Source organism: Parasteatoda tepidariorum, chromosome 6 (genome assembly GCF_982258835.1).
Source record: "Parasteatoda tepidariorum strain Cologne lab strain chromosome 6, Ptep-v5.0, whole genome shotgun sequence".
NCBI classification, from domain to species: Eukaryota; Metazoa; Arthropoda; class Arachnida; order Araneae; family Theridiidae; genus Parasteatoda; species Parasteatoda tepidariorum.
The window spans coordinates 45,851,124-45,868,747 of record NC_141760.1 but is presented as its reverse complement, the minus strand read 5'-3'; the positions used below and the strand labels follow the sequence as shown (position 1 = coordinate 45,868,747).

Genomic DNA, 17,624 nt, shown 5'->3' with positions numbered 1-17,624 from the left:
GTGCTCAGATATGTAGGGAATCGAGACCCGGGCCTCTCAGATCTTATGATAAATCAGGCCCTGATGATATTTAACGAATATTTAAGATAATCACCATTCTGTGAAAGGAAGATTTACCGGAGAATACCGACATTCACCTGATTTCTGACTTTTAAAGTAACATTTGTATCTGCTTTATTCAATAATCATTCCAAGTGAAAAAGGAAATGCCAGGCCCTCCTGTATGAGCCCCATCATAAAAACGATGACAAATATTTCCTCACCATATGAATCTATTCTAGCCCCCATATACATCAACCCCAGAAACACACCTGTCGGGGTCATTACGACATTAAGGGGGGAGGGCGGGAACGTGTCACCTAATACAGCGACGTCAAAAGATGAAGTTCTAGAAATAATATGTAGCATAAAGAAAGGATGAGGGGTGACAAAATAAAAAAAATAAAAAAATGTAACTCTCTGGCAACCAATGAGAGGACACAAAATCGCACGCGATTCCTGCTTCTTACGGTTAACGGTTCCGACATAGCATTATCGATTTCGTGCCGGGGTGCATCAGACGATATCCAGGCTGCCATTCGGATAACACAGGTTCTTTGGTTCGGTCGTGAAAGGGGGGTGCCGGTGACGATTGTTTACTTTTATAGCCTGAATTCTCCGCCTTCGAATTTTTATTTATTTTTATACAATTTTTCTGGGTGGAAACTCACCATTGCTGTACAACTTAAGATGTAAATTAAGGAGAAACTACGTTTGAGGTAGGTGGATCGTTTGATTTGAGATTTAATTGCATGACAAAGTGCATCGTGTTTAAATATTGAAGTGAAATCGAACATGCATACTCGGAGAGTTTGCGTTATTATCGAATGATTTATTCCAAACTTCGAACAATTTTGTTTGTAATACTCCTTTATTATTTTGTAAAAATTAAATGTCAAATTTTGTTTTTAGTTTTATAAACACGTCATATTCTAAAACTAAAAAAAAAAAAAAAAAAAAAAAAAATTTGAATTTTTTATTGTTTTACTGTGTAGGTGCTCACGACTCCAAACATAACATTGGTTAAAATTTTGTTTCATTTCAACAACTTTTTATTTTTTAACGATGTTTTCTCTCACCACATCAGATATTAAAAAACTTATAAATATTTATTACTAACATATAGCAGGCCATTCACAGTATTAAAGCAATATTTTCAACTTGCGAAACATAAGGCAACATTGTTGGTGCAATACAAATTAAAATACATGATGGAAAATTAAAGATATATTTTGATTCAGCTACCATACAATATATTGTACATGGAATGAAAGTATTTTCGGAAATGTATAATTTTTAAAGATAAACAAAAAAATATTACCAATATTTCATATCATATGTACATTTTAATTAAAAAGAAATTTTTTTTAAAATCTTTTTTATTATACTAATAAGTACATTTTATATTCCTTAAGTACATAAGTATATTCAATAAAAAAAAATTTCAGCTAAACTTCATTTTATTTACACTGACCTGTTTCATTATTTGAAGTTATATGCCTATTTGGCAATGCTCTTGAAAACCGCATCTTGACTAATCTGAAAAATGGACCAAGTATTCGGTTTTTAATCTTTACGTAGTAATATTGAAAAGAATCAAACTGTTTTCTCAAATAATACGAGAAAGAAGATTATTTCGTTATCTATGTTTTGATTTATATTACTTGTAATATTTAAGTTTTTAATAAATTAAAGGATCCTTCTAAAAGTACAAAATGCAAAAAACTCCATTTACTCAAATACTGAATATTTATTATTGATCAATACTATTAAAAATTAACTGTATTTGACAATTTTTTATTGACTCTTCAAAAAGGGATTCTAATTTCAAAAAGTACGTGGGTAGTATTAGCTACGACTCAAAGCAATACTCTCACACACAAATTACTGTGCACAAAAAAAGAATCCTGATTAACATTTGTTTTAATAGTTGAAGTTTTAAATACTAGGACTCAATCTGAATTGTTTGAGGGCCTCACCATAACATGCAAATTAATTAATGCGAACGATGTTTCAAGTTACGAAATCAGACTCAAAAACGTATTTTTTTTAAAATTAATATACCCTTGCTTTCTGTGGTTCTGAATTTTCTAAAAATATGGTATTAATAGATAGCAAGAGATAGTCAAAAGTTTGATTCATTAGTATTAATTTCTTTCTTTTCTTTTTTCTTTTAATTTTATTCATTTATTTATTTGCAGATATTGCCGCAGCTCCACAAAATTAAGCTAATTAAAAAAATTTGCACATAATTATAAAATAATTCTATCCAAAGATAGTTCCATATAAAATAATTTTTTATAATTATTTATTATTTTCAATTAATTTAATTATAAACAAAAAATTTATATAATTTAAATTACAATGAAAATTTCGAATGACAAAATATTAAAATTGAAGGAAATTGCTCGAGAAGTTCTTAATAAATCAAACTTTAAATAAACGACTTTTTAAAATTGGATAACTCAGAAACTATTTGATCAATTTTGTTCAAATTCTGTATTTTATAATTTGAAATTTAAAATTATGTAAATTTTTTTTATGCCTATCATTTTAAAAATGTTTAGATTATATTATTAAATAACTCTAAAAGTGATGTGTGATTGGGGTTTTTATGCACGATAATAATTAACCTACATTAAATCTCACATTGCTTTGACCACAGTGACCTAGCCTCACAACTCTGTGTCCACACTGATCTAATTATTACACACTCGTTATCGTCTAATAATATTGGAGAAATTTTTTTTATCAATATCATACCTCAAATATCCTGTGTTAATAAAAGGTGAATCAAAAGTGAATGTTAAAGTACGTAATAATCGTATTCATTTATACCATTATATCTCTTTCTGGTAAATATTTCAAGTTGTTTCATTCGCTCAGTGAATGCTTATATTTTTTCCCCTCGAGTTAGGGTGGTACACTTTTTAAAATCAAGTTCCAAAAATGTGCAACTTTTTAACATTCCATTAAATTTAAGTACATTACAATTTGACTTAAACACATTTCAGTATTATTAGGAAATTATATTTGGAGCAAAATTTCAAATTTATCAATATTTTTGATAAATTTATAATTTTGGAGGCACTACAGCTTCAAGCTCTTTTCTCAAACATAAATCATAAAATATATAAAATCCAAAAAGATAAGAAAATGAAGGAGAAAGAAAAAGCATAGAAACCCTGTAGTTGATGGAGGTAGAATTGCTGAGTTCAAAAATCAATAAGCAGCGTATTTCTGGTCAACTTCCATTTAAAAAATGCATTATGGGTTATTGGCTACCTATAATGTCAACCGTCATCTATTTAAAGGTACCTCCTGATAAAATCGACTTAACATGTCTTATGCTAGTGGATTGAAATTGAATAAGTAGTGGTGGCTGCGCTATAATACTTCCCCACTAGAATTTTATCTGGGATAGAATAGGATGAATGGATTCATCACTAGTTGATTTACAGCTGTTTTGTGAGACACCTGGGAGCTGTATTAAGATCGCCGGATTTTAAGTACAGGTCGTGATTGCTGTATTTAGAACACTATTGTTATCGTATACGCTACCGTGTTCTTACTAGCAGCCGAATCCGCGTTGTGTGAGTTCGAGACTGAGTAGCAACAGCGTGAGGAAGACAATGTCGCAGTCACATATTGCAGATCTACTGTTCACTGTGTTCCATCCATTAGACTAGGAATATTCATATCGAGATGGCGTTTCTGTCCATGCAGGCGTGTTCAGATCCCGTACGGATCACCAATGTGACGAAAGCTACCGACAATATCAACCGTCATCTATCCAAAGGTCCCTCATAACAGAATTGAATTAACATGTCTTATATGCTAGTGAATAGGAATTGAATAATTGTAGTGCTAGCTACGCTATAGCATATCCTCTGCGTTAGTTATCATTAGAGCTAAAATATTGTTCTAAATTGTAAGGAAACCTGCGTCAATTATTAAGTCCAATTAAAATTAAAATGTAGAATTGTTTGTTTATCTTAACTGATCAATTTAAACCGTTCCTTTCTGATTTTAGCTCAGCACGAGAGAAATTATTTTATTTGTTTTGTGACGATATCTGGATGCGTGCTTTATAAAAAATTAATGATAAATAAAAATATTCTTCGTAATTTAAAAGCAACTCAGTAATTTCCCACTAAAAAGAACCTTTCCACTAAAAAGAACCTTGTTTTTTAATTTGCTATTTAACAACCAAGTATGTTGTCATTCAACTGCTTAAGAAAGTGTAAGGCAGTTTGCCAATTTACCAAAACCTACAGAAAAAGTGATAAATCTACTGTAGCATCACTCTCTACATTGCATAAATGTAATTACTTCTGAAAATACATTTATCACATTGTAATTGTCAAACCTGAGAACGATTGCATTTCTTCTCCATGCCTGAAGACTTCAGCGGGAATAGTACTTTAAATAACATATTAATGAAATAGCGAAAACAAGATTTACTATGTAAAGAGATACCAGCAAGCTTTTTTAAAAACATCTTTTTTCTGTCGAAGACTGACTGTTCCGTTTAAAGACTTACAGAATGTAATATTTCATCTTATCGCTTATATGTTCAAGTTATTTAAAACCGAAATGTTTGTCCTTTTAAAGAAACACTCCACACCTATCCAATGCAGTGTGCGTAGTTAAAAAAAAAGAAAGAAAAAAGATAACTTTAGATAAACTACTAAAAGATAAACTTCAGATTTATAATTGTGTGTACAAGTTTACAATCCGCTTCAAAAGTTCTCGGAACATGGCGAAATACGCAAAGAGTAAAATTAACATTAAAGGGTCCAAACTTTCAACCGCTATCCTGATCAAAATATTGGGACTATATTTCCCGAGATTTCAGCTACCTCCTCCCCGTATTTCGAGGGTCAAGAAAACGATTCCATCGAAGAAAAGGTGTGCTTATTCAGAGAAAATTCATTAAAATATCGTCTGCATTAATTAATTAGCATATTTGAAGTCGCCTCTTTAAAAAATAAAAATTGAGTCCTCTAGTACGTAAAGATTAGATCAAATTTTATTCAAAGTGTTCTTTCTTTATTTATTTTTGCGCCATGTATAGTAGAGCTTCCTTATCTTTTTTTCCCCTTTGGATCTCTATTCAAACAGAAATTTAATTAGCGACCACACGCATGTAATGTAGCTGCTTGTTTACATTTAGTTGTTCCACGGGGACATTCGCTGACGGCAGAAATGGATTAGGATGTAGGTTTCTTGCAAATTCTAAGTTTAAATATACGTCCCCGTTTAGGTCCGTAATCATAGTTTAAGAAACACTGCATTATCTAAACAAATAGAAATATATTTGTTAACTATTGATTAACAGGTGTGTATAAACAGACGGTCTTAGTTACAATTACAATACGAATAATTTTAGATGTTTTTGAAATTTTAGTGCTATCAAATTGCCGCTTCATATGTTCCTCCTCTAAGCTTCTCAAATATTCAATTCTTGGACTTTTCTTACGTGCAAAAAATTCTCACATAAAAGAATTGTCTATTCTTTTCAAACCATTAGAGACAGGCTACGATTTAGGTTTTTCACGTCCTCTCACCATAAATACGCTTGGATATACAGGAAGATATAAAACGAGGATATAAAGCATATGATAAGGATATAAGAAGGCGATATAATTTTCTTGGCTACTTGTGTTATCATTGCTCAACTATTTACTGCCGTTTTCAAAAATATTTGTAGAGCTTATTTTAAAGTAAACAAATTGATATGCACTTTAAATCTTTACTGATCGTGACAACAATTTTTGGAATCTCAACAGTTTCTAGAATACAATTTATGGATGACTACATCTCTTGGAGGATATAGTTTTTTTTTTTGGGGGGGGGGACAACTTAAATTAACATCGCTCTAATTACTTCAGTCTTTAAAATTATAAGCTCATTTTAAAAGTAAACAAATCGAAATGCATAATCAATTTCTGTTGGTCACGAATCTATCGACGCAATTCCAGTTCACACCATGAATGCATGTTTTGAAATATATGTTTAAGACAACTCATTTAACTTTAGCCTTTAAAAATACGAAGGTAAATAAGACCAAAATTGTTTAAAATAACGACCATAGTGATTTAAAAAAATTACGATTCGGAGTATTATATTCCATTTTGTGCGTATAAAGGATAATTGTTTAAATCAAAATGATTTTTTATTATAATTTTGAAACGCATCACCTTTATAAATTCATTCCTTTATTGTTAATAAACAAATGTAATGAAATATTTAAAATATTGATAGCTTCTAAAAAAGAACTCTTACCCTTCTCTCTTCATTCACATGAAAGTAACAAGTTTGCCCAGTTGGAAATCATTTAAGGCGAAAAAGAAATCTGATTTGTTCCCTCTTTCTGTAGGTTCATCAGAGGGTTAGTAATATTTGGGTTTTATTGTATTCTTTTTTAGTAAGTAATTTTTTGTAACATAATTAAACACACAAAGTTTTTGTTCGTATTAGAATTTAATTCTTAGAAGAAAAAAGTGAGGAAATGAAAACTTAAAGACGCCCATACATGAAGTTTTTAAGCGGCTTCACTTACATTTGGTTCAAAAGCAGTCTATTTTTAATTAAAGAAAAAGAAAATCGAAATTATTATTACAGATTTATAAAATAAAACTTTTAAAAAAAATGAAAAAACCGCCATTTGGAAAGATTAGATTCCGTCTCGAATTGTTACATTCCACGTTAAGTTATACTTTCTGAAAATGTCTAACTTTGTGAGATGAACTAATAGTTTTTTGATAAAATTCTATTAATTGAATAATTATTTTTCGTAAATTTTTATCATTAGGTTTTGGGTTACATCCGTATGAAAAAACATAAATTTTTGTTATTATAAAAACAATTTGAATTCTATATTAAGAATATTTTACAATAAATCTCCTTCGGCGTCTATTAGATATTTCTGTATAGTATATATTTTTATATAGTACGTATTTTTAAGACCTAGATTTTAAAATGATAACTTTAAATTCATGTAAGTGAGAGTGATATAACATTTTGTTTCCCTGATATGTAAGTGACATTCAGAAACTATAATTTCCGATTCTATAGTTCAGAAAAATTCCAGGTCAAATTACAGTAAAAAGTACACTCTTGGGCCTTATCCGTAAAACTAATTTTACCATAAAATCCATCTTTATTGTAAAATTTTATGCCGTAAGTTTTACGATAATAATTATTTATTGATAGTAATTCAGTGATTTAACAACAAATATTACTGTAAAAATTACGATTTATCAGTATTGTAAAATTTGTTTATTCAAAGAAAATTCTATCCAAAAAGAATTTTTTTTTTATAATTATTCATTATTTTATTTAATAAAAGTAAAAAAAAATTATTCCATGATAAATTTTTTTTAATCCTTTTAAAGTTTCCTATTATTTTGAATGGCAAAATACAATGATATATGAGCAAAATCGGTTGTATAGTTCATTGTCGAAAATCGAATTTTAAGGATGCAACTGTTTTTAAATTTGAACTATCAGGAATTATTTGACCGATTTTACTGAAATTTTCATTTGCCATATAAAATTACATTACTTAAAATAATGTAAAAGATTTTATACCAAAAGATTCAATTTTTTTTTACTATTTTTAAATAAAATAATAAAAAATTTTAAATAATAATTTGAAATTACTTTCTGCATGGAATTATCTTTGGCTAAGCGAATTTTATAATTGTGTGAAAAAATGTTTCACTTCACTTAAGAAGTTTTGAAGATATAGTGAAATACGCAAAAAGATCAAAATTAACATTTGGACCGCTCTCCTCACCAAACTATTGGGACTAAATTTTCCAGATTTCAGCTACCCCCTATATTTTGAGGCTAAAAAATCCAAATTTGTCAACAACAAAAAAAATTTTAATCAGAGAAAGTACGTTTTTGTCTCTCATTTCGTAACCTAAAATATAATTTGCAATAATTAACTAGCATATTTGAGGTCACCATCTTGAACCATTAAGATTGGGTCCTAGAACATGAAGATCCGATCATTAGATCAAAAGTCGTTTAGGGTGGTCCGTTTTTTATTATCCTCAAATAATGTTGCTCAAATAATGTGCCCAAATTATGTTGAAAATTCCCAATCCTTGGCTTATTTGTTGATCGCAGCTGCTATATTCAGCAAATTCTGCAAAAGTATAGTTTCAGGAAACAGAATATCAAAGTTTTGGAATGACCATCTCTTAGTTTGGATTTAAATGATGCGTAAAGCACATTAAAACATAGCATATGGAGTGTTTGCGAGAATGGAAAGCAATATTTTCTGTTATAGATTTATATTGAATGAGAAAATGTCTCGTGCGAGTATTCTTCGGGAAACACTCACAACCCAATTCTTTCATTCGAAGATCGAGTCTACGAAGTTATGGAATATAATTGAAAAATAATTAATCCATAACTCTTGTTGATCCTTTGTTTACATTTTTTTTCTCTAAATTTACTGCTTTTGTTTTTGGTTTAACAAATCTATGTTTTTCGTACATAAATAACTTATTTTAAATGTATATAAGGACCTATCCTACGATGAGCTTAAAATTTTTTTTCTTCAATACCAACTTCAAACTTAGATATAATATAATTTTCACTATGTTTGAAATGTTGGTTGCTGATTGTAATATAGAGGGATGTTCCTTTATAAAAATTTTTGAGTGCTCCTGAAATAATTATTTGTTTCTTATCCTGTCTCAAAACAACTATAGGATTATCATCCAATGATAATAATGTCGATAAAAATTAGTACAAGTTTTCAAACCAGGTAATGTGTTTACGAGTCTTTTTCAAATTCTACAACACCCATGTTAACCAATAGAGTTATATAGCCGCAAATTTTCTTATTTCATCCAGGCAAAAATTTACGTTGCCAAAAAACATTTTAAAAAATGGAGGGATTTTTTATTTTTTTGTCTACTTATGTTTTTTGGGGTGAAAACGCGAGTCAGCATTTTGCGACCAAAATTTTTACTTTTTTCTTCTCTTATTTAAGATAGAAAACCTATAATGACATATTTGGAAACTAGAAACAATTTCCTTCAAATTCTTTGCCAGGGCCGGGATAGCCTGGTCGGTAGGGCGCTGGGCCCATATCCAAGAGGTCGTGGGTTCGATCCTCGCCGGCCGAAGACTCCCCGTGTAGTAAATGGTGACTGATGCACGTTAAATCTGTCGAGTCTCAAAGTCCTCCATGTTCCCACAACAAATCAATACCTCTGGGGGTACTGATCCAGGAGTTTCCTTGTCTTCTGGATTGGTTCAAAATTACAAGGCTACGGAGTTGAACGGAAGTAGTCGTAAACCCATGAAATTGGGTCGGCTGTTCAACGACAGTTATAAAATAAAATAAAATTCTTTGCCTACATTTTGTCCGTATGGTAATGAACCAAAAAATTACGAGCTCGGGGATAAAGAAACTATTGCACTGGAATGATTTCTCTCTCAGTGCTTCAACGAAAAAATTGGGGAAAATAATTAATAGACGTTTGAAGTTTATTAAATACTCTCTAATCAGATCTTACTACGTATGAAAAAAATATTTTTAACATTAAAAGGGATACCCGAAGTGGAATTTATGATTTTTCTCTTCACTTCTTAAAATTTTCTCGTTTTAGCTTTTGAATAACCCTCATGTGAGAGTTTTCAACCTCCTCTTCAATTTATTCCCAGACCACTCATGGTCTTGATCCCCCTTTTTATCCCCTTTCCTATAACCATTAATTGTTTAAAACCTCCCTTATAATTATGATTTTTAGTCTTTCTTTTTCAATTTTTATAAGAATAAAATTTGAAATGTGAGTTTTTCCCCCCATAATTTTATGTTTCTACTATAGAGTGAAAATAGCCCACCTTCAAATTACCTCTCCCTTAAAATCATAGCTGAGCAATTCATTTTAGAGCAATAGTTACTTTAACCCAACTCGTACTTATTTGATTTAATATCCAACGGATAAAATGCAGGTAAAGATCTTGTAGGAAATTTTCTCTAGTGTTTTCTAGTTGTCACCAGAATTAAAAAAAAAAAAAATTGCAAAACATCAGTTTTTCCCGGAAAGAAACTTATTTCACGGAGAAAAATTTTTTTTCGCAAAATATGTATTCATGTTTAGCATTTCAAAAAACGCAAGTGTTCAAAAATAAAAACTTCCGTTAATTTTTCCAGACAAAGTCCTCTATTGCCTGGACTAATTTATTAAGACTGAACACGATGTTTTGGAGCATTTATATTGGAACCGTTTCAAAGAAATCTTTTTATATTGAAACCTTTACAAAAGTTGTAAAAGTATTTACCATAAAATTTAAAATTTCGTTTTTAGGTTATATAGAACAAATTTCACCCTTATTAATTATCAAAACTAAAATAACTGATAATTATTTTTGGTTTTAAAGACGCACGTAACACTGACAGTGTCCCTTGACGATTTTGCTCAGTTATAAACTGGCAGTATCTACTATAAAATGAGAGGAAACTTATGACGGTTTTTGAATCAAAAATTTTTAAAAACAATTTTTACTTCTTCCTATTTTGAGAGAAAAAAAGGAGAAACTCTAACGAACTCAATTATGAGCCAATTATTCCGTTTAGAAAAATGCAATAATTTCAATATCACTAAACAAAATTACACTTTCAGAAATATCAGTTTACCGTGTAACTTATAATATTGATATTTCGGCTCAAATCAAGCCATAGTATCGTGTAATCAAGTTTAAGTAAAGTGAAGAATTTTCACATTAGCCCTTTGTGAGATTACGACTCCATAATTTTGCGACAAACGGCATGATAGTTGCAATGTGGATAGAATAGTTACCTTTGCTTCTGAAATAAGCTGGTACTTATGGATATAGCGTCTTCTTAAGCACTTAGAAGCTTATTATGTAGGATAATATGGTCCAGCCTACCCAATAGTAAGGTTAACGCAAATGTAAACGAAATTATAATTCTTAAGAATTTATAACAGTTTTAGAAGACTTATTTTCATTTCTTCTCTTTATTTAAAAAAAAATTATTTTATAATTCAAATTGCTTTTTTACAGACTTAATCTTTAATATATTCAAATATCATCGCTCATAAAATCTGAAATGAAATATTATTCTCTGAAAATCTAAGTTATATCACTTTATAAGTATATTTTTAGAAATTAGTTTTAAAAAATCTGCGTTGTTCGAAGAGTTGAACTAAGGGCTTTCGCTGCACTGGGTTAATCAAAACTTATTAGCGACAGTTTAAATTTTATTGTTGCAAAACACGTATAAATTTTAAAAGAGAAAGTTTCATTTATAAAGGTAAATTATTCAAAATTTATAAACCTGTAACATTCAAATATGTAATTACAACTGTAAAAAACTATTAAATTACAACTATAAATAATTATTAAATAGCGACAAAAATCAAACTATGTATTTATTAAATTTTAACTATAATTAAATCAAATGATTTTTTAATTACTAAAAAAAGTTAAGTATTCCCGCAACAGCCCGTTATGGGCCAGGGGTCTCGGAGATTAAGGCTTCATAGCCAACGGCACAATTTGTTGCTAAGTGGTCAGCAATGCGTACAGGCCACCTTTACGTCTCAGATTATCTTACTATTGACTACCATTTATTACCCATTGACCTGAAGCTGTGTGTGCTTCAAGACGCCCCTGAGGATCGAACCCTAGTTCTAGTCCTATAGTAACCCAACGACAGTTCAGTGTTTTAACCAACTGAACCATCACGGTACACAACTGTAATTAAAATCTATAATTACAATATAAAATTAATATACTACAAATATAATCGAATTATAAAATAGCTTAATTATAGCTGAAATTAAGTTATAAATTTACTGAATTAAAACTATAATTGTATTAATATAGAAATTTAAGCATCAAATATTCTTCCAATTTACAAAAACTAATCAACTGAAATTTAATCACGTTAACCGAATTGAATGGCTGCCCTGGGCAATCCCTCAATACTCTCTTAAACACGACTCTGGTTAATCGTTTAAAACAAAAGAACCGACTTCTTTATACGCTGGAGCTACACTTTAATTAGCAAAATTCCTGTTCATAACCGAAAACTAATGTGTTATTCGTCACAACTCCGCTGAGGTTCGCCAAAAAACCAGAAGTCAAGCGATGACAATCTCTTTGAACCTGACAGTGCCCATAACTTTCGCCGAAGACACATAATAGCTTTCAAACGCCATGAAACATGGCAGGAAATTGATTTCTCCGAGGCTGGAGAGACTTCTTGACATTCCGTCGAGGAACTTTTTGAGTTCCAGAAATATCTGTTTATCTCCGGAGATATATCTCGACAAGATGGAGAAGATGGAAATCCCATGTCTAGTTTTATGCGCCACTAATAACAGCCGGATTACTTATTGCTTCAGATATTATATCAGGAATGAAGAATGAACATTACTCCTCGCTCAAGAGGCTATTTGTATGTTGATGGCAATGTAATATTCTTTACGTGGCGATTACCGCAGCACTTCAACCCGCCAAGATTCACTATCAAACAGAGTTTATAGTGATTTTCATTTGACTTTACTATCTCGCAAAATGGTTTAAAATAAATAAAGACAAAATATAGCTATGGGATGTTAAGAGATAATGTAAATATTTCAAGATTTAATGTTATGAGGAATTTTAATTGAATTAGTAGGAAGAATTTAAATTTTATATACCGTGTTTGAATTTCTATCTACAGCTGTGTTTTATTAATTATAATAAAAATTAAAGAGAGGAATTTGAAGTTATGAACGTCAAGATAAGATTGCTTTATGCTTTATGTTCTCTAGTAAAATATGCTAATTAACATTGTATATTGTATCATAATTAATGGCGCATAATTAAGATGGGACAATTTATATACAATATCTCTACTGTTATAGTTAGTACAGCTATATCATAAATTTTTAAATCAATTTACTAAATTTTCAATTGTTTCTTGCATAATTTTGTTGTAAAATGTACCATTTTTAAGGATCTGAGTGTTCGATTTTTTTCTTTTTATTATAACACTTCAGTAAACTGCATAACATCGGAAAAACAGTTTAGATGTAAATATGTAAATAATTTAGCGACCAATTAACTTCTTCTATCCATCAAATTTAAGTTTAAATTCTGTCTTAAATGAATTTCACACATAATGATAGTTAGGCAACTAAACAAACAGTAGGTTATGTTTATAAAAAGATACAATTAACTCAGATACTGCGTAATTGGAGAATTTCGCTGCATTAATGTTGCTTAAACAGTCAGAAAGTAACTAGAAATGAATAAAGAAGTAGGAATCTTATTTTAACGGGAGCTTAGAAAACTGATAATATTCGCTAACGTTATATAACAATTATTGTCCTTTTTAATTTTTCATTCATTCAATAGATATCGATATCAAGCGTCAAAGTCGTGTTCCTTGAAAGAAATTTTTCTTTCCTGAAAATAATTGCATGGAAAGAGAGGGACTAACCTTAAGTAGGCTAAAATTGTTCAGACGATATTCTTACATAAAAAAAAAATCAGCCGCAAAAACTTTTACTGAATAAATATAAATTTTTTTCGACGGATTTGGATTTTTGATTCGCAAAATAAGGGAAGAGAAATCGCGATCTAGAAAATGTGGTCACAATAGTTTAGTCAGAAGAACGATCGAAAGTTGGGGTCCCTTAATGTTAATTTCAATTTTTGCTGAAAAAAAGACAATTTTTAAAGTTTTATTTATCAAGAACTATTCAATCAAATCCCTTAATTGGTGTAAAATTTGAATCACTAATAATTCAATTTTTTGCCTATTATTAAAATAATTTATAAAATATAATAAATAATTATAAAAATTTAATTTTTATGTAATAATCTATGAATAAACAAGTTTTATAATGTTTGAATAAACGAATTTTATAATTGTCTCACAAAATTATTTAATTATCTTAAACAGTTTCAGAGATATAGGAAAAAGTGCGAATGGGGGAAATTAACAAAGCAGCCTAAACTTTTGAGATCATATTTTTCACTTTGCGACTGGCCCCCATATTTTGATGGTCACGAATCGAAATCCTTAAGACTTAAAGCTTTCCGATGTTCATTTAAAGTGTAAGGTACATAATGCCAAGAATTTTGACGCCCTTAAAACAGATAAACTTAGTCCAATATTAGAAAGCTTTAGTTTGCATTCAGAATTCTTGTTTATACCTCAATTTTTATCGGTACTTAAATTATTATCAATTAGGTATTCGTTAATTTAAAATATTCAAAATTATTTTTTCCTTTTCAAGTTGGATGCTCCCATTTTGATTTATTTTTAATTCACTAAACAATATAACGTGTGTTAGATTCTATAATCAGCTACGTTAATCAGTTAAACTAATATTTACCAGTGGAATTTTAATTTTGGGATCTCCCATTTAACATTTTTCACATTTGAATTATTTTTGGCATTCAATTATTTCGATTTGAATAAGAAATAGTAATTGAGCATTCTCGTCACTTCAAATGTTAATTTTGATTTCATTCTACTGTAAGTGTCCCACTAATAAGTCGATTAAATAACACAAAAAAAATTCCTCTGATTTTTACAATTAACCTATAAACGCCGATAAACGGTATATGTGGTTCTAATTTCTTAGAACTCTATATTATGGATCAACTTTATTTTTCAGATTAAAAACTAGAATATGTTATGATATGAAAGGAATCTAAGTTCTTTGACTTTTAGCAAATGGAATTAAAAATAACTAAAAATAATTATAGAATGAAATAATAGGAAAAGTTTTAAAACCAAATAGCTTTTCTAATAATTTTAAAATTTTAGCCTATTATTTACAGCAATTTTCTCCCTTTAAAATATCACGCAATATCGATGGGGACCAATGATAAACATCAAACTGTTTAGTTTTAGTAAACATGAGATTAAAAAAAATGACATATGAACAAACAATGGGTCTGTTCACGACACGGAGTTTTCGGAAATCGTTTCAAATTGGTACAATTTTTGAAAACTAAACAATCGTTTGACGGTCAACTTTTCAAACGATGTTCATTATTTCGACGCTACGCCATTATTCTTTATACAATAAAAATTCTTTTTATCAATTTTTAAAGCTACAATAAAAAAGTTAAATTCTAAAAAAAAAAAAAGAATAGTAAAACGCAATTCTCGATTTTCGTAAATTTAGGTAACATTCTCACTAAATTTGTTGGTTTGATAGCTTTGTTTTAAAATTGCACCAATCAAATTTTGAATTTTATAAAGTATATTTCATATAAATTGTTTTGATGTAAAAGTTACAATACAAAATACTGTCGGTACAGCATTAAAAATTTTTTTTATTAAAATTAAAAGTTTTTTTTTAAATATTTATTTTAAACACAAAATCGTTTGTAACAAAAGAGAAGAATGAAATATCTGAACTCTTCTTTTAATAAAACCGTTTAAAATTATTTGTCTGCTTTCGAACGGTATAATCAGATCATTTTAGAGCATGGTACAAAAAGTCCGGGAATTGACCCAATATTTTTGGGCGACGATACAATTATAAAAGCTTTATTTGTTTCTTTTCACTAAGACAAGGAGAATTCCTAATATAAAGTAATATTTTGATGCAAAATTTTATTTAATGACTTAAAATAAAAAAAATATTATCACTAATCAGTAATAAAATAAATTCATTCTGTTAATTCCATTGTGTTTAGATACTTTTTTTCTTTCAAAATGTAAAGTAATTCTACGTGGAATAATTATTAGATTGAAAAAGATTTAAATATATCATAGGGGGGGGGAGTTACTTCCGTGATTTGGAGTTTTTTGAACTCACACTAAATTATTTTTACTTTTGATAAGTAAACATTCGTTTGACGATCAACTTTTCGAACGATCCAGTGAGTGATATATCATTACTCTTTGTTCAATAATAGTTTTTTTCCCCATCAATATCTCAAATAATTTTATCAGAAAAACAAACTACAATAAATGAATTTAATATCTAAAAGAATAATACAATACAATTCTTGATTTTTAGAAACTAAACAGAACATTCTTTACTGAATTTGGTTTGTTTGTTCTTAAAATATAAGAAATCGAATTTTAAATTTTTAAATGCATATTCCGCATGAGTTTATATTTTGAATAAAACATTACAATAAAAAATACTGTCGGTACAGTATTGGAAAATATTTTGTATTAAAATGAAATGTTTGTTTACAAAACATTTCATTTCAACGCAAAATCGTTTGTAACAAAGAGAGAAGGAACTTTTTTGTCTGTTTACCAACAGTAGTAACAAAATATTTTGAAGCAACTTACAAAAACTCCAAGTCAAGGCACTCACTCAAGTAAATTGAATTGAACAATCCCATTCATTGTACGGTTATAGATAGAAAAAAGCAGTGCTTAGTTAAAAATGCATTTTAAAAACCAATTAAAGTGTCACTGCATTTAGATTATGACCTTAGAAATTACATTTTGAATATTTAAAATCAAAAGAAATTCCTAAAATAATTATGATTAAAACGATGCTGTTGAAACAAATAGAAATTTGAAATTAATTTTTTGGATTCAATAATGCATATTTTATTTTGAAAATGCTGTGTTTTGTTTAATAGGATTTCAGAAAGAATATTTTTATAAAATTTAATTGCTGCTATAATTAAAGAAAACGATTCTTACCTGTAATTGATCAACATCTGGAAAAACAAATAAATTTTTATCACATTCTTTAGTAATTACTGCTGATGAAGTGTATTTATTATATTGGTTACTCTTGACCAATTAAATCTACGATTCAAGATTAATTTTCACGAGGAGAAACCTGACGACCACCCAAGCATCCGATAGATATTTTTATTTAACTTAAAGTAATAAAAATGGCAACATTAACTAGAAATCTCTCAAGAGACGATTTTTTTTGACAAATTAAAAATTTACTTTGCAAAAGATTTTTTTAGAGTAATATTTTTCACAATAGACAAGTCTTATTTTATCCGTGTTTTTTATTTATTATTATACTTATCATTCTAAATACAAAACTATTCTAATCTTATTATAGTTATCACGCTATATAATTAGATTATCGAACTGCAACATACGCATATCGATGTATTATTCTATTTAATTATCATTCGGAGAACATATAAGGTAGGTACTTTGATACTGTAAATAATCTATTTTTTTTTATTTTTTTTAATGATAATTTAAATTTGCTGTAAATTATATTGTTAAGTAGGATTCAGTTTTTTGATGCTTTTTCGGAAAGTATCATTCATATAAATCTAAACGTATAGAACTTAATTCATTAAAAGAATGCTTAAAATTATTTTTTAAGAATTTAATAAATTTTATTTATTATATTTATTTCTATTTTATTAGTTTGTATTGTTATCTGAATTATTAAAAATCTCGATACAAAATAACTTTTGAAGTTTTTTAACTTTTTTTTTTTGAAGTCGCAACTATTTTAGTTTGTGACAAACGAAAGAATCAGTTCTTAGTGATATTATAAGCAATTTTGAGGAAGAATTTATTTTGAAAATTTTGAATTTTCCCCTACAATTAATACATTTTAGAAATTTAGGTA

General features: G+C 28.8%; 1 protein-coding gene across 1 annotated transcript in view; it reads left to right on the top strand.

Annotated features, from left to right (window-relative positions):
* Positions 1-525: 525 nt before the first annotated feature.
* Positions 526-17,624, top strand: part of LOC107439611 (uncharacterized) — a 93,177-nt gene continuing 76,078 nt past the window's right edge. The window contains exon 1 of the mRNA XM_016052272.5: positions 526-758. The gene's annotated coding sequence lies outside the window, so the exon portion shown is untranslated. The remainder of the gene's footprint in view (positions 759-17,624) is intronic.